Source organism: Eschrichtius robustus, chromosome 10 (assembly GCF_028021215.1).
Source record: "Eschrichtius robustus isolate mEscRob2 chromosome 10, mEscRob2.pri, whole genome shotgun sequence".
Lineage (NCBI taxonomy): Eukaryota > Metazoa > Chordata > Mammalia > Artiodactyla > Eschrichtiidae > Eschrichtius > Eschrichtius robustus.
In genome coordinates, this window is record NC_090833.1 from 37,844,446 (window position 1) to 37,863,512 (window position 19,067).

Here is a 19,067-nt window from a genome sequence, read left to right on the forward strand (position 1 = left end):
TGCCACCATGTGACAAAGCTAGTGTGAGCCTCCTGAAGACAGCTAACAGCCAGCACCAGCTTCCAGACATATGAGTGAGGCACTCTTAAGGCCACGCAGCCAGAGTAAAGCTACCATGACTATATGATCCCAGGGAAGCCAGCAGAAAAACCATCTACCTGAGCCCTGCCCAAGTTGATGGCAGTGAGATTATGCAAATAAAATGGTTGCTATTTTAAATCACTAGGTGTTTGTTGTGTTGTTATGATAACTGTTGTGATAACTGTCTGGAGTAGAGTAAAATCAGTGGAAATGAGAAGGCGTGTACACAGACGTTTGGAATAATCCATGTTTCCTGATGACTCCTCAGTGAAGGGGCTTATTGAAAGGACAAAGCAGGTCAAAGAATATAAGAATTTAGAATTGAGTGCAAAGGTCAGTGTGAGTTAAGGAAGGAAGTTGCAAGAGCAGTCTTCAAGAAAGCATTTCTGGCAAAGCAGTTAAAAATATTAACTTATCTATTTTGAAAAATACAGATATTAATTGCTAACAGAATGATAATATTTCAAAGATTCAGTTTAATAAGTATATTTGAAAAGCTTTAAAGGCATTACCGAGGTAATAAGTGGCATTACCGAGGCCACTTTTTACTTTATATGGAAAAATCAGTCTTTAGAATAAGCAGGAAAGCACATAAACTCAAAATCAATAACAATTTATATTGCACTAATAATAAAATTCATTCCAATGTATTAGCTATCTACTTGTACAGAACTATATTCATTTAGCAATTAGATTGCTAAGACCAGGGCTTCTTAATAGAATGCCCCTCATAATTTACCAGTTAAATTTACAGATGGTGAATATCAGTGGCATTTACAGCTTGACAGATGCTGTGAGTGTTGACCTTATTTATTGTACTATTCAAGAAGAAACAGTTCTTCAGATGTTTAGCATTTAGCTTTCTGTTTAAGAACATCAGCTTGAAGAAATGTGTCAGTCAAATCCTCTATTTTTATGACACTGAAAACAAAGTAATAAGCAATAGAGAGAATCCAGAATGAGAATAAATGGAATACAGAGTCATTACTAAAAGAAATGGAAATAAATAAAAAAGTCTAAAAAGTGGAGGGAACTGATGTGATAAAGTAAAAATAACCCAAATGCATTTTCACAAGCTATGAGAATCACCAAAGGGAACATATACATAAGTCATACGACAAAGTGAGGGTCTCTTGAAAATAAGACGAGATTTAAAAAAAAAGGATAAAAATGGATGAATTTTAAAGATCTTATACCCATTAAGCAGCCAGTATTAAAGAAACAACAGCACTGTTGAAATTAAGATCAAAGGGTAACATACATCTGCACATATAATTTCCATAAGATTTGTTTAAAAGCTATCTCAGTCCTTGTTTAAATATTGCTGCCTGTCAAGGATTTTGGTTATTAATTTTCTCAGGTTTTGGAGACAAGAACTGAGAAAAATTATTTGGATTTGAGGATCTGGAAGATCTATGTGATTCCTAATGTGCATTAACTAGTTGGATCTTAATGTTGGACGGACATGCATTAAAGAAAAGCCAGTAAAATCAGAGAATGGGGGTCTTCTGGTAAATCTTGTATATACAGAAGTTTACCAGTTTTCCGGAATCAGAAAATAATAAAATACACATAACGTTAACCAATTTGGAATCCTACCCCTACTTTCCTTTCCTCTTTCTGTCCAGTTAGTTTGCTCCCTACGCTCCTGCCAGCTCTTGATTGACCCGAGTAAACACTGTTTACGCCGAAGAGCCTACTGCCTCACTCCCAGCTCCGGCCGGGCCCCCCAACTCCAAGAGCCCCAAACCCAGGCTCCAGAGTTCTGCACGGAAAGCACAGCCGGGATCCCGGAGGCGTGGGAACCGGTGCTGGGCGCTCCTCCTCCCAGGCTGGGCAGAGCCAGGCCCCGCCGTGAAGGCGCATGCGGCCGCGCCGGGCACTCAGTCGCGGGCGGGCATTTTTGCGCGGGGCCAGGGGCGCGCTGGCACCGCTCCAGGGCTGGCAGAACGCGAAGCCGCGTCGGAGCGCGCCGTCCCGACCCACCCAGGCGCCTCGCCTCGCCCGGAGGTTCCCGCCAGTGGCCAAATCAGCCCGACTCGCCGAACTTGCCGCGGCTCCCGGGGGCAGCAGGTGGCCCCGGACTCCCCGCTGTCGCCACAGCCGGGTCGGACCGCGTGCCCCGTCGCGCCGCGGAGCCCTTTCGGTTGGCCCCACCAGGCGGGACGGGGACCTGGAGAAGCTGGCCGGGCTGCGCTCCGCCTTCGTTGCCTGCGAACCACTCAGGGCACCTGGAGCGCAAGAAGTTCACGCGCGGTGGGCGGAGCTGTGCGTGCTGCCGGCCGACGCCGAGGCAGGTTTCGGAGGCTCGAAGCCGACAGCGACTGCGCCTCACCTTCAAGGAGTTTGCGCTCGGCTTCCGCTGGGCCGGCCGTGGGGGACGGCGCCTTGCCTGGGGGCCGCGAGAACCAGGCGGGGTCCGACCCCGGGGACAGCGAGGAGGACGAGGGCGACAAGGACGCGGCGGCGGCTCTGGCCGTCTCCTGGGACGCGGCGAGGCCTGGCTAGGCGTGGCAGGACTTCCAGGCACGACTCTGGGACGAGGCCAAGTTCATCCCCAGGTGCGTGTGTGGTTTGGAGGGCGGGAGGTGGTGGTGGTGTTTCCTGTCCTCCCAGGGGCGCTGCCATCTCTCCCTCTTACACTGCGGAGTGTGCAGACCTCCTAGTCTCTCTCTGAGTTCCTTTTTCTCCATTCACCGACTCGCTTTAACTTCCCCAAGACTAGATGCCCTAGTGTTAAGGAAAGGGAATGCGTTCAGAGGCAGAGTTTGGGGAGAAAGTTTTACTTGCTCATATCTGAGCCCTGCAAAGGGCACTTTGTTAGTTATACAGGCCGAAGTGAAATCCGCAGCGTCCGGAGAATCTTCCCAGACACTGATTTAGGAGCGCTCCCACTTCTCAACGACTTGATTACGTCACCTTCTACGCCAGGCCTCCTGGCTGCACCTGAGCGGCACCTGAGCCGTGACCCGAGCTGTTAGCCAGTTTGGCTTTCTCTATAGCAGTTATTGTACTCCCTGTTTTCCTGCTACTACATAGAAAACAAGACATTGTTGTGCATTTATATTGCTATACACAAATATTCATTGATGCCTGCTATTTTACAAGCTCATTTGTTTGATTTTCAGAATTAAACAGGGTCGTAGACTCTCTTATCTCTGATTGATGGAGAAATTTAGACCTAAAGACGTTAAGGGACTTGCCCAGTTAATAAAAGAGCAGCATTTGATCCCATATGTTGTAAACTGAGAGTGAAAACACTCGCTTTTTATATCACAGAATAAAATGATAAAATCATGAAAAATAAACTCTCTCCTCTTGTGGCTCTGACAGAAATAACATAACATCAAGTTACGGAATTCTCAGACGAAAGGGGATGGCTGCAGGTTCAGGGCATAGAGGGAAGGATAGTCGGGTTTTATTGAGATTAATTTGCATCTATCTGCCAGGAGTCATGGTATGTCTTGAGCTATTTTCACTTCTTCCTCAGGCGCTACAGGCATGTTAATACTATAAAATGGTTTTCTGCTCTCTGGATTTACGTTGAAATTTTATGGATCTCTGGCTGTCATTATTAGGAAGATCTGAAAGGCATCATTTTGGTTGGCAGTTCACATATTTGAGACATATGACTCAGAAAAGGAAATAGCCCTGGAAGGCAGCAGTGGCCTGGCTCACCCATTCACCGCTTAGACCTGCAGGGCTGGAAGTCCTCACTTCCTCCTCCGGACAGCCTCTCCCTGCAGTTTGTAGAGTTCGAGAATACTGGGCATGGAAAGTGAATCGTTGCAGTATAAGATGGATTGTGTGGAGAAAGTGTGTGTGATACCCATCTTTTCTATTATTTACAAATGAGTGAAAATGCAGTGTCTCCACCAGGGAAGTAGAAAAATTTAAACTTTACTATAAGCCATATACTTCGAATTATCTTTCATGTGTAACTTGGTTTGGGTCCAGCTAGTTAAAAAAGGTAACAATATTAAGAATAAGGAAAGGTAAGCCCACACCATGTTTTACACACACACACACACACACAGAACTACTTTTCAGAGTTGTCAAGTCTCAGCAGCAAATATATGACACAACCTTTAAATGATCAAAATGACCTTCTTAGGATCAGCATACAAACCAGGACTTAATATCATTGGTGACATTATTATTATCACAACGCTTTTCCAACTCTTCAGAAGTTATTAAATTTAATGGCACCAATGTCATCTGGTAGACTTGTGTCCTAAGCCCCACCCCCATCTTCTGTGAGATTAACAGGTACAATATTTGCCTTCCTGTACTTGTTCAAGTGGAAAAGAAATAAACTGAGTTGCTTCGTCTGATTGTTCACATGGCAACCATCAGCTGTTTTGGTAAATTGGGTTGCTTCTATTCCATGTCCTCATACAGCTGTTCACCTTCCCTTCCTCCCATTCAAATATGGTAAAAAATCTTTTGTTATTGACAGTGCTGTTGCCATTATTTCAGCCAAATTAATCCTGCAAACATCAGAGTGCCTGTTTTGTGCCAGGCACTGTCTTATGTACTGTCCTAGGTCCCTGGAGACAAAGAGAAAGAGGAGACGTAGTTCATGCCCTCAGGAGGTTCATAGTGTGGGTTAAACATTTCTCAAAAATTTCATCGAAGAACTTATAAAGGCAAGGAGTTATTTGCAGGAAACACCATGTATTGTGGGCATAGTCTGACAGACTGCCCACAAGCAGGAGCTTTCTTTGAAGTCTTGAGTTTTTATCTTAAAAAAATCATGTATTTGTTCATTTTACTCTATAATATATTGGGGCTTGTTTTAATCTAAAATGTTATATTTCCTTTCAAGGGGAAAATTGTCTCTCTGGGAAGGTGTGCCATTTTCATCTGGTGGCTTAGTTTCCCACCTGGCACTCCATCTTCCCCCAGGTGACCCTGTCCCATGCCTATCCTAGGAGGATTCATGTACAGTTTGAGGAGAACAGATATCAGATAGTATAAGAATGTTTGGTTCCTGTAGAGGCAAAACATGGTGGCGATTTCCATTTCAAAGATCATTCAAGCTCTTAGATCAAAATATTAAGCAAATTTGGGTTAAATTCCTCAGTTATCAATAATTGCGATATTAGAGAGAAAATAACATTGCATTGGGAAAGAATAAAAATGGTCTCTGGGATGTGTTAACACATTCTTAAGTTCGTTTTCTCTTAGAATACTGAGGGACTCCTTTCCTTAAAGGCTGGGGACGGGAGTGTCCGAGTGACCTGTTGAGTTGGGCAGGTGTGAGTGGTCCAGAGGGTCAGGATGGGCCGTCACCACTTCCTAGTAAGCTAGAACTAGGTCAGCCAGCAGGTGAAACCAGAATGGGCAAGGCAATGTAGTTATGTAAGAGAATTCTGGAAGGAGGATTGTGTCAGGCCAAGAAAAATCCATAAAGTGGGGAGAGGATGTCTGGGGAGAAACAGAGAGCAGACTTGTAATAACCTAGTCTAGCCAGTTTCTGGTGCCAGGGGCATTCTCTTGGTGAAAGCAAGGTTTGTACCCAGTACAATAAGTGTACTCAATAAATATTTGCTGAGTGAATCAAATAAGCCCGTGTTCTTTGATTCCTTGCTTCATGTACTGAGAATGCAGTTAGTTCATGCTGCGTGTGATCTCTTCATTTCTTTTGTTGGTTCCCTCCCTATACTTTCAAGCTCCTAGTGAACGCTGGCGTGTTCTGAGATTGGCAAGGAGAAAAGGATATAGGGTGTGTGTGTGCGTGCGTGCGTGTGTGCACGCGCGCATTGAGCATTTGACTGAGGCAAGGGCATAACAGGAATTCATCTCTCTCCTCTAATCAGAGCTGAAGCTTTTCAGAGTTTTCTCAGTTCCATTTGTAGTGATAGCGAGTGTCATTTGTGGACTGATTCATGTTGATAAATTAACTTAGAACCCCACGTTCTTAGACACAGAAACACAAGGGTCCAGCTGGCACTGGAACCACAATGGGTTTGTGCATGGGCACTGGTTGTGCCACAATAGCCAGACCAGGGACAGACCCAGGGTGGGTGCATCTAGTGTAACAGGGGTTAGTGTGATTGGTGACCTGCCAGACAGGGCTAGGGTGGGATTCGTTCAGGTGCCAAAATTGGACCCATGCGGTCAGCTGTTTCACGTGATTTGCACCTTTTCTACACACACAATGTTGAAGAGGACTCTTTTGTTGAATAATTTAGAAGCAAGAAATTTAATGGAGAAGGAACCAAAATTACCCATGTGTGACCTGTATATGGGTTGTCAAAATGGTTTACTTCAGCATGTCTGTACAACTATAAAGATGATGACTAAGAGAGGAAAAGAGCAACAGTTGAACACCAATCCCACTTCACTAGATTTTTTAAAACACATAGCTACAAGTACGCAGAGGCATGGTTTCAGCATTGGTCAGGGTTTCCTTTACATTTCCCTTTCTTGGGTTCCACTTTAGGGCTTTTCCCTCTGATCATCTTCTTTTGTAATAGTGCAGTTGCTTCATAAACCCACTTCACCTACATGATACGGTGCTTTGCAAGATGGGAACGGAAGAGAGGAGAGGAGGACGCAAAGAGAGAAATAAACACAGAGAGTGTGATCTGGAGACAGAGAGAGAGGGACAGAGTGAGAGGGGGCAGAAGACGAGCAGACGGATGGAGAGACACTGATTGATTAGATAGTGCCTCAGTTTCCCTTCTCTTCCCACTCAATGAGAACAGCCCTGAGGCAGCTTGAGATGCGAGAGTTAAATCAGCTCTTCTCTGGTTGATCTCAGCTCTTGAGTATCTTCCAAATGTGAGCATCTGGGTGCTTTGGACTGTGTTTGTAGTGTTTGAAGATAAATGTGTTTTTTTTCACTCATATGGCCAGTAATATCTTGTGCTCTCCAAGGAGATAAAGATTTGTTTCAGCCTTGAGGCATGATGGTGGGTTGAGCCTCGGTCCTAGAAGAGTGTTTTTTTTTTTTTAACACAGTATTTATTTATTTATTTTAAAAATGTATTTATTTTTATTATTTATTTTTGACTGCATTGCATCTTCGTTGCTGCACTCGGGCTTTCTCTAGTTGCGGCAAGAGGGAGCTAATCTTCGTTGTGGTGCACGGGCTTCTGCTCGCAGTGGCTTCTCATTGTGGTGGCTTCTGTTGTTGCAGAGCACAGGCTCTAGAGCACAGGCTCAGTAGTTGTGGCACACGGGCTCAGTAGTTGTGGCACGTGGGCTCAGTAGTTGTGGCTCACGGGCTCTAGAGCACAGGCTCAGTAGTTGTGGTGCTCTGCGGCATGTGGGATCTTCCCGGACCAGGGCTTGAACCCCTCCCTGTTCCCTGCATTGGCAGGCGGATTCTTAACCACTGCGCCACCGAGTGTTTTTGACTGTGTGTAATGCTTTCCTTTGGCACTGGCTTTGGGGCCTATCAGTGTGCTAGCCACAGGCTTTCCAGAGATTCTCTGCCTTTTATGCATTCAGAACTGGAGATATGTAGAGATAGATGCATAAAGATATATCTATCTATCTCTATATATCTTTATCTGTGTATCTCTCTCTATACCTTTATTTTCTAATTGTTGCTGGCTTGTTGCTTTTTGTTTTTTCCCTTCAGTATATCCTCTGTCACAATTATGTTTGTCATTACTGCTGAGTGGGAGAAGCCTACCTGTCTTTTAAAACCGCAGCCTACCTTGACCCTTCCAAACCTTGCGCCTGGGCCTGGCAGGAATCTGTGTGTGGCTTAGTTTTTCTGAGCTCTACTTGCTGGTGGTGACCCCTTCTGGTTCTGATATTTGAGTTTCATCTCAAGATAGTAATTTCTTTTTGGCCTCCTGGCCCCAGAAAGGTATTCTGGCTTTCCCATCCTTAGAGGACTACCAGTGTTGGCCATTGGGACAGTGGCCTGCTCTGACCCTCAGATCTCACTGTTTGTTCCGAGCTTTGCTGTCAGATTTTGATGAGAGCTTGTTTACTCTGCCTTATGGTGTGGACAAAAAGAGAAAGGCTTAAAGTGAGGTATCATTGGAAGACTACGCTCTAAGAGCCGCAGACTCTTCTCTGGCTTGTCTTTTAACCTGAAGTTTTCATTTACTCCTATCCTGAATCGCTGTTCAAATTCACAGTCATACTACTCCTGTCACTTTGAGCATGTAAACATCTTTACCTGTTTCTCAGTTTCTTCCCAGGTTACATGATCTTATTTCATTTGTAAAATGGAAGTAGTTGAAACAGGCTAATGTGCCGTGAATGGAAGCTTAGAGGCTGATGGCGGAGAGAGCTTTTAGATGATGGGGAAGGTTAGGATGCTGTAGTGATTCAGATGTCTGCTTTCTTCCCCTAAGAGGGTATATACAATATATCTTCTTGCTTCATGTGTAGCTTGGTAAAGCTTAGGTAGGGCCTGACTGCAGTATATTGTTGGAAGGAAGAAATGGGAAGAGATTATTTATCATGGTACTCGGGCTTCTCCTATCTGACTATTAGTCTCATACCAAGTTGTAAAATGGGAAGTAAACACTATTTCCCAGAGGAAAGTTGTAATGGTGGAATGACACATATGATTTCATTGAAATTAGTTCCTCAAAAAAACAGTTTCATGGGACTTCCCTGGTGGTCCAGTGGTTAAGACTCCGTGCTTCCAATGCAGGGGGCAGGGTTCGATTCCTGGTTGGGGAACTAAGATCCGACATGCCGCACGGCCCGGCCAAAAATTTAAAAAACAAACAAACAAACAAGAAAAACAGTTTCATTGCTTCAACTGGTAAGTGTTTGGGGTCTTCCAAATTATAATTGCTTTTGTCAGAGTAATTATAAAAAGAGGAAAGTGAATTTTAAACCTTAAGGCCTTCGTTTGTATGTCTTATAAAGATATACAGATGCAGTAGCTCAGACATGTTTCTTTAATTCCCTCAGTGTTCATGTGCCTGCCTGGTCCCGAGGTGGAGGGTCAGGGGGGTTGAGGCAGCAGGCGCTGGCTTGTTGCCCATCTCCTTAGGCGTGGTGGCTGCACAGTTCATCCCCTGATGTGACACAGTCACCTTGTAATTCTTGCTCCTATAGAACAGAGTTACAGTCTGCTCTGGCTGAGGCGGAAGAATTTCTGAGGAGTCAACTGACATTTGCTTAGAAAATCCGTGTTTTAGGACATTTGTATGTCATGTTTTCTGACAGACATGCCATAAACATGTTAGTGTTTGTGATGCAAATACTTTTTCTTTTCCTCCTTGGGGCTCTGTTGGCATAGCCTGTACTTCAGTCTGGCAGATATGAGTAGCTTGGGGATGTTAATGAATGAATTATAGCGCGTGCATTTCTGCTGTAACGTAGTATGTGCATTCCAGAAAAACCTAATATTCTGCAAACACACACAAGACATATAAAAAAAGAAAGTAGGAATGGGGCCGACCTCTCCATATCTGTACAGCTTTGCAACCAGAATACTCAAAAACAGTAACAATCCTAATAAGATATTAGCACAATAAAAAAAAAAACCCACGTTACATTCTTAATAGACAGAGACATGCAGCAGTCCAGAATACCAGTCCAGGATAAACTGTAGATGTTTTAAACAGTGAAAATATAGGATTTTGCAGTTTATTTATTTATTTTTTTACGGTGACGGTAACTTGATGGATGGAGGTATATGGATTGTGGCTGCCAAGTTACGGGAACAGGGACAAAATGAACAAACACAAAGCATGTGGAATGTCTGTGCCAGGAAGAAGTCCCTGGGGAGTGGGCCCTGTGCCTAGCACTGGGTTCACTTGCAGCCGGCTGCCTTCAGTGGCGGTAATAGGCTTGCGTTTGGTGGCTGTAACTTGGGCGCAGAGCACTGATATGCTGGGAAATGCAACTTCCACTTCTGCATCTCTCACCTGTTGACCTAGGGGACGAGCTAATTGACGCTCTAGGAACATGCACTGTGTCTGAGCAGTCCTAGTCTTGAGTACAAATTCATGGGAGGCTAAAGGAAGGCACCGAGCCAGAAATGAGCGTTAGATTGATTCCATGTGTACGGATCTGGAGGTTTTATATTGGTCTAAAAAGATAATGTATTGCCTCTCTCTTAAAAGATTACAGTGAATAAGCTGTCTTCGGGCTAATAAAATCTGTCCACAGAAGTCCTCCGATCTATTAGACAGGCTGTTACAATCCTAATGAGCCCTGTGAGAATTAAAATGTTACATTATGTGAGCATTTGGGCCCTTAAAAAGTGACCTATTCTGTTGAATGATATTTAAAATTAAAGTTCTCATTCTGCAGCTGAATAAGAATTCAATTCTTCTTGAGTTCAACTTATTCAACCAAGTAAGCTGAATAATCTTACTCAACTCTTTTAAGCAGTGCTAACATATATTCACTGTGAAGCTGGTGTATTTGTTTATGTGATTAACTCCAATGAAAGTACAATGACATAACCCATTATGTTAGTTAGGGTTCTCCAGAGAAACAGAACCAGTAAGATGTGAGTGAGAGTGTGTGTGTGTGTGTGTGTGTGTGTGTGTGAGTGAGTGTGTATAGAGGTGGGGGCTAGGGGTGGATTTATTTTAAGGAATTAGCTCACACAATTGTGGAGGCTGGCAAGTCTGAAATCTGCAGGCTGGGACGGTAGGCTGGAGACTCGGGGAAGGCAGTGGGCTGGCAAAATTCCCTCTTCCTTGGGGATGATCAGTTTTCATTTAAAGGTCTTCAACTCACTGGAAGAGGCCTGCCCACATTATGGAGGGTAATCTGCTTTATTAATCTCATGTACAAAAGACCTTCACAGCACCGTCCAGACATGTACAACCAAATACGTAAGCACTGCAGCCTAGCCAAGTTGACACATAAAATTAACCATTGCAGCTACTAAATAAAATGTTTTTCAGATACTCTGTTTTTGAGATTCCTTATGTTATGGGAATCAGTTTTGGAGAGATCAGAGAGCATTTCTTTTTTTTTTTGTTTTTTTATTGCTTCCATCTTATAAAATACACACCAGAAAATTTTCAAATATTTATTTGAATCTGGGAAAAATCTCTATACATATGTTATATTCCCCTTGTATCCCTTCCAAATGCCTAAACACTTCAAAACCACATACCAAGTTTCTGGGGAGGCTTTAAAGTTATTAACATTTTTCTATCTGCCAGGAAAAGTCTTGCCCTACCTGTGTTCATGGCTCTGAGATGACCTGGGAGAAGAGGGCTTACTCACCCTGGTGTCTACCCCTCCATTCTCACCCTACAACCTCACTCTTCATGAAAATATTCGTAACTGCAAACTGAGCCCCTCATGGAAGAGACATCTTGGATTTAAGCAGCCTCTCAGCCATCTGGCAAGTCACACCAGCACTTTACATTGCTGCACTTCCCCAGGCAAACTAACTGCTTGCTTGCTCACTTCCTTTCTTTCTTTCCCTTCTTCTCCCTCCCTCCCTCCCTCCCTCCCTCCTGTAAGTGCTATGGGAAAGGCACTGCTAACAAGTCCAAAGGTGACGTTTTAATGAGAAACAGAGCAAACCTCCCTAGAGTAGGAGCAGGTTTTCACTTTACTGTCCCCAACTACTAGTTTTTGTCCCTGAGTTGGTAGAGCTAATAGGGATGCAATTTGAGAGGCATTGGGAAGCCAAGAATGTTCCACCAGATATGGGTCCTAAAACATCCATGCTCATATTCCTGGGATGAGGCATTCCTCAGCACCCAGGAGCTTGGCAGGCACTGGTTTTAAATCACGTCTTTTCTGAGGCTCTGCAGCTCAAGGCCTCACTCAAGCAGCATTGGCCACACCTGGGAATTTTTCTAGAAATGCAGGCTCTAGGTCCCACCACAGACCTACTGAGGCATCTGCATTTTAACGGGATCCCTGGGAGATTTGTGTGTGTATTAAACTCTGCTGAGGAAATGAGAAACGGGGAGGGCATGGTGTGTGACCACGCTTGGTCGGGAGTTGCTTTTCAAAAGATAGAAAAGCCCCAGAAAGAGAATGTGGAACTGAGGGAGGAAAGATAAACATCATGTGCTTCAAATTTTGCCTGGGGTTGCCTCTGGTTACTTGAAATCTGAATTGTGAAGTGTTCATGATTGGATTTACCACGAAGATAAGAAATTTATACTTCAACTATATTGTGTAATATTTTGAGAATGTGTTCTTCAGAGACAAATACACATATAGAAAAGGGCACAGAGCTTGGTGTACAGCTTGCTGAATCTTTCCAGATGGAATGCTCGCATATTCAGCACCCAGATCAGGAAACAGCATGTTACTTAGAAGCTCCCGTGCTCCCTTCCAACCAGTCACTAGAGCCCCTCCCTGACCCCCAGGCATGATCTCTTGCCTGTTCTTTTCCTTACTACATGGGTTTGGCTTCTTGCACTCAACATTATGCTTGTTAGCTTGTTATTGTAGATCTGTCATTTCCATTGCTGTAGAGTATTCATTGTGTGAAGATATCACAATTCATTTATCCATTTTACTATTAATGGCCATTTGGGTACTTTCTATGTTGTGGCTGTCACGTAGAGTGCTGCCATGGGCAGCCTGTCACATGTCTTTTGGTAAGCATATGGAGTCACCCAATGCGTTGCTTTTAATAACTGTTTGCAAAATAACTTCAGCTTTCCTTGCTAACTCAGGGTCATCATTATGAAGCCGAGTTTCATCCTGGACTGTAGTATAGTGATATGCTCAGGATTTGGGGGATGGTAGTTCAGCTTGGCTTTTTGAGTTCCTGTGTGCATTTTCTGTTTTTGCTGTCAGGCTGCCAGGTTACAGTTTACTATTGTTGGTTCTTTCTTCCTTCCTTCCTGAGTACCTTCATTTGCTGAAGACTCAGAAAGCAAAATGATCAGATGTACCAGAATTGCATTTTAAACGCCCTTGAATGCGGGTAGTCCTGTGCCAAGGAGGGGTGTCTCACAGGGTGCTGTTCATCCTTTCCTGACTTCCAGTCTTCTTTTGGATTCTTCATGGCGCCAGATATGTGAGTTTCAGATGACTGGAGTGCTGCCATCATTTTGAAATTGTTATTTTTTTCAGTTTTATTCCTTTTCTGTTTTTATGTATATTTTACCTCCTTTCCCCCTTTTGTTCATTTTGAACGTTCCCCAAAGCAGACACTGTAGTTCTAAATTATCTTTGTAGAAATTATGTCATTTAGAAAGGTAAACACAAAACATGGATTTATAATATTATGAATACATGTGAGAAGTAGGCGTCTAGCCAAGAGTGGGCATAGTCTTATGCTGATATGAAGCCATAAGCAAGATATGGGCTTGCACCTGTGTCTTGGGCCCCCAGCCCAATGGTTGGTCATTGAGATTATCTTTAATGCTCTTTTTTTTTGAGTCTTGGGAAAATGCTACAAAAACTGTACATGGAGGTAAACAGATACTACTGCTTTGTGGGTTCTCCTTATTCACTCAAGCAGATTATTGTAATAACTTTACTATGGCTCCTTCTTTAGTACCACTTGCATTTAAAGAAACCATTCAGCATTTATTTCTGTTTTGTTTAGTAGCTTTTAAGCCAGTTGTACTGCCCAAAAGGGATGTTATCTACACAGGTGAGAGAGGGTAGCTTATACCTCAGGGAACCAGAACTGGAAACCAGTAAAGTTTGGGGATGAAAAATGTAAATTGAGATAAATGTAAATACACAGCTGACTGAAATTGCTTTTTCCTTATCTGATGAACCAGTGAGTTAAGTGGTGACTCAATTAAGAGAAGACTGACTTTTTTAAAATTAATTAATTAATTTATGTATTTGGTTGCGCCGGGTCTTGGTTGTGGCATACAAACTCTTAGTTGCGGCATGCATGTGGGATCTAGTTCCCCGACCAGGGATCAAGTCTGGGCCCTGCTGCATTGGAAGCGTGGCGTCTTAACCACTGAGCAACCAGGGAAGTCCCGAAGACTGACTTTTCTTTTCTTGAATCTCCTGAGGGGTTGAGGTCAGATTCCTTCAGGAGCTAGTGTTTGCAGATCTGAAGGTTGTTTGCTCTTTTAGCGGGCTGTAGCTCTGGGAGCACAAAAGTGGGCTAGTTTTCAGGGCAAATGATCCTGGTAGTGTGAAAAAGATTTTAATAGGATTTTTGGCTACCTTCTTTTTTTTTTTTTTTTTTTTTTTAATTTATTTCTTTATTTATTTTTGGGTGTGTTGGGTCTTCGTTTCTGTGCGAGGGCTTTCTCCAGTTGCGGCAATCGGGGGCCACTCTTCTTCGCGGTGCGCGGGCCCCTCACTATCGCGGCCTCTCTTGTTGCGGAGCACAGGCTCCAGACGCGCAGGCTCAGCAATCGTGGCTCACGGGCCCAGTTGCTCCGCGGCATGTGGGATCCTCCCAGACCAGGGCTCGAACCCGTGTTCCCTGCATTGGCAGGCGGACTCTCAACCACTGCGCCACCAGGGAAGCCCTACCTTCTTTTTTAAAATCACATTCCAGAAAATCACGCTTCGGTTCTTTAGAAAATCAAATGAAAAAGTAATTAAAATTTCCTGCAGGTTTCTGGGGAAGCAATGAAGTGCAAAGTTGATGAGCAGTGGAGAGTATCTCAGGAAACTTCTACCTTGTGGAAAATACACCCCAGGCATCATTGAATGAGATGATGTCTCAAAGTGTTTTAACTGTTGAAATGTTGAAGTTGAAGATGTCAACAACATTTTGGTTTAAAGGGGAATGTGTTGAAGAAAATTTGTAAGAAAATCTCTATAATTTTGCTTTAGTTTGATATTTTTGGTCTATCTGCATAAACCAGAGAGACTGGAAAATGATTATTGGTTTACCTTTGTGTTTGAAGGTTAGGTAGCAGGGTAGGTAGGTAAAAATCAATGATTCTTAAAATTAAAAGTAGATTAAAGACTTCTTTTTGTGATTTTTTTTGTATAGTAACTAAACAAACTCTATGTGTGTACAGATAGTTTTAAGATAGTTCAAAGACATCATAGAAAAGAAATTCTCATTTAATTAGATGATTTTTCAGAGCAAACTCTTGTAACCTTTGAGAAAGACTTTTAAGAAGGCCAGAGCAGGTTGTACACAATCTCCAACAGATTTTCTTGCCAGTATCATATATACTCAAGTGTAAGGTCAAGATTTAGCTGTTGAAGAAAATTCGGCTACAGCTTATGCACCCAACAGTTATTCTTCCACAGTATCAATAATAATATAGTTAAATGCCAATCATTCAATAGTAGTAGGTGTTCAATATATATTAAATATGAATTCAAGAAATACATTTGCTGCTGAGTGAACAGATAGAATGCACTTATATCCCAGAATATGCTAATTTTAGGAGAGGAAATGAGCTCTTTACTGGTACTCATGATTCTATAGTACGTTAAGAAGTCATTGGGAGATTTAGAAAGACAAGCAAGTCCTTACCTTCTGTAGAAGCTGGTGGTGGGTAATCTATGTTATGCAGGATTTTAAGTCCATTTTCATCTACATAATCATGTGAGTTAATTTGTGGGAACATAAGGTTTATAAACTTAAACATAAATATTCTTTTATTAAAAATGCATCCGGGCTTCCCTGGTGGCGCAGTGGTTGAGAATCTGCCTGCCAATGCAGGGGACACGGGTTCGAGCCCCGGTCTGGGAAGATCCCACATGCCGCGGAGCAACTGGGCCCGTGAGCCACAACTACTGAGCCTGAGCGTCTGGAGCCTGTGCTCCGCAACAAGAGAGGCCGCGATAGTGAGAGGCCAGCGCACCGCGATGAAGAGGGACCCCCACTCGCCGCAACTGGAGAAAGCACTCACACAGAAACGAAGACCCAACACAGCCAAAAATAAAAATAATAAATAAATAATAAATAAAAAATTTTTAAAAAATGCATCCTAGTTTGTTATTGAAATATATTTAAGATTCACAACATTGTTCTGGCCATTCAGCCAGAGTTCCGATTTCAGTAACCTCGACCCATAAAAACACAAATCTGAGGTGGAAGAAAACCAAGGGACTTCTGCATATCAGAAATATTAGTTACAAATCCCTGCAGGACAGACAGTTTCTCCAGCTGATAATTTTTGAGTCTTTTCAGCTTTCTTAGTGTAGGTTATATAGGAAATATTGGGCACCTCCCCCATTCGAAACAATGTGAAAGGAGAAGAAGGAAAAATAAAGGAAGGAGAAGGCAACCAGCAGGTTGAAGAGGAGTGTATGCTCTTGCCTGTAGATTTCAGATGCAATCTGTTGTGCTTTCTAGAATCTCTCCTTTCTCACTGTGTTCAGAAGGGGATTGACCCTTTTCAGCTTGTCAGTCAGATTCCCATCGTTTGTCTCCTTCCTGACCCTGTGCCCGGCAAGGGTCCCCTGCTCCTTCCTCACCACTGTGATCTTTACCCTCCCTGCGGCAGAGTCCTTCACCTGCCTCAGATCCAGTACAAAATGCCACCTTCTTCACTTCACCTCCCACTGTGTCCTTCCCTGGGCCCCGACCTCATTTATTCATTAATGCAGGATCTGTTGCCAGTCAGATCTCTGGGTGCTGCAGGGGGTATGGAGACTGATAGGGTAACTGGGAAGATAAACAGCCACAGAAAACTCAGTACACAGAGCTTCAGATAAAATGTGGCCGGGGAAGGGATTTCCTGTGGTTGAATCAGTCAGGGCAGGCAGGCAGGCCTCATGGAACAGGTGACTTTTGGGAGAGCCTTGACTGATGTGCAGGGTTTGATTTCTAGATAGGAAATGCAAAAAGTTTTGGTTTTGATCAGAGACTGATATTAAAATATACTTTGACTAGGGACGGATAAAGCTATTTCCCAACTCTTCAGTCTCAAAAATTGAAAAAAAAAATAGTTAAGGGATGGGATGATGTGAAGTCAACCAAGATAACATATTTGTCTCCTCTGTTGAAAATTTATGTATTGTGTGTTGGGTGCTGTGCAAAATATTTGAGGACAGTGAGCACCTAAGAGTGTTTAGAAGATGGGATGTTTGAAGGAAATGAGATAGGAGAGTAGAGTGGCCATAGAAATGGTTCTCCAAACCAAAATTTTCTTGTGAATAAAATGAGAGGAACTAATTTGACAGTGTCTTTGAAGAGTAGAAATGTTTTATTTTGACGAAGTCCAATTTGTCAATTTTTTCTTTCACAGATCATGCTTTTGGTGTTTAAGAAATCTTTGCCTACCCCAAGTTTGCAAAGGTTTTCTCCTGTGTTTCTTCTATAAGTTTTATTGTTTTAGGTTTCACATTTAGGATCCATTTTGCAAGGTATGGATCAAAGTTCATTTTTTTGCACATGCATATCTAATTGTTCCAGCCCATTTGTTGAAAAGGCTGTCTCTGCTGGATTGCTTTTGCACTTTGTCCAAAATCAGTTTTCTGTATTCGTGTTGGGTTTATTTCTGAGCTCTCTGCTCTGTTATGTTGATTGAGTTGTCTATCTTTATGCCAGTGTTACATTGTCTTGATGACCATTGCTTTATGATAAGTCTTAAAATCAGGTAGTATTAGTTCTTCAACTTTTTTATTTCTCAAAGTTGTCCTGGCTATTTTAAGTCCTCTAATTTCCATAGAGTCACCTTGTCAATTTCTAAAAAAAAAAAAACAAAAACCCCAAAAAACAACAACCCCCAAAACAAAAAAACAAAACCTGCTGGGTTGGGTTTTTTTTTAATATTTATTTATTTATTATTTATTTATTTAGGCTGTGCCGGGTCTTAGTTGCGGCATGCATGTGGAATCTAGTCCCCTGGCCAGGGATCGAACCTGGGCCCCCTGCATTGGGAGCTTGGAGTCCTACCCACTGGACCAGCAGGGAAGTCCCCTGCTGGGGGGTTTGCTTGAACTTCAATTGCATCTAAAGATCAACTGGGGAAGAATTGGCATCTTAATAATTATAAATAATGAACAAACCTGGTATATTCTCCATTTATTTAGGTCTTGTTACACTCAATTCCAGTAGTTATAAACTTAAAACTTTATTTGAATACTGAACATAGGATATAAATTTCCATAATGTGTTAAGAGAAAAAAATTCCAAGATATCTGGACTCATGAGAGCTTCAGCCCCTGACCTCCTGGGGTGCCCTTCTGCCATTCTCTGCACCAGGGGTGACACATATGAGAAATACCAGCCTAAGGGGCAGCACTTTTCATAGAAATTTGCAGGTGATGTGATTTGAATTTAGATAAGGTGTAAGCTCTTGGAAAAACAGTAAACCCACCAGGACTTCCTGAGTCCTTATGACATGATAGGATTCAGGCAAGCACTGGGGCCCTTGGCTGTGCCAGTAGCTTTTAATTAAACACAGCAGTAATTAATTAGCTAGTTAATTGATGTGTTACAGCCCTCTATCACAATTGAGTAGTGGTCGTAGAGGTGTCACCCCCAGGTGATGTGTATAAGCAGGTTGCGAGATTCCTCAGTTCTTTCACTCTTATAGGTTTCCGTTCTGGAAGTGCTGGGCATCTAAAGTTTGGTTACTTCCCTTATCCCTTCTCACCATCTCTGTAGGAGACTTGGGATCAGCCTTTTTGACACAAAATGTTTCTCACCCACAGGGTTTTGAAGAACCTATTTAAGTGAACAAAATCTTTCTTTTTTTTTTTTCTTTCAGGAAAAATGCAAAGCTGAGGAAGCCCTCAGTGACCTCAGACTTCAGTGTGAAACAGAAGTGGGAGATCTACAGTGACAGTAAAGAAACTCAGAAAGGTAGGTATGTGGCAGCTGGACTTTGAGGGATAGCTTCAGTATCTCAGTGTGTCTAAATTATTAGCAACTAAAAATATATGGAATCATATTGAAGCAGCAGATGGATCAGATTTCAGATCAAATTGGACTCCTTGGCAAAAAAAAAAAATTGTTAAGGCCCCTAATTTCTTTTTCTGTTTCTAAGGGCAGCTTATCTTTTGCATAGATCTAATAAAGATTTCTGATCCCTGAACACTTGTCCATCAAACCTCAGTTTTCTTTCCTTGGTCTTTACCAACCAAGGGCCCTCAGGTCCCGGGGCTGCTTATGACAGTAGGGAAATGGTCTTTCCTTGTCATGCAGCCCTACACCCAGCTTACTACAA

The 19,067-nt window shown here is 42.8% G+C and overlaps 1 pseudogene; it reads left to right on the forward strand.

Moving 5' to 3' along the window:
- The first annotated feature begins 1,945 nt into the window (after nucleotides 1-1,945).
- LOC137770931 (ras and EF-hand domain-containing protein-like) overlaps nucleotides 1,946-19,067 on the forward strand; it is a 44,170-nt pseudogene continuing 27,048 nt past the window's right edge.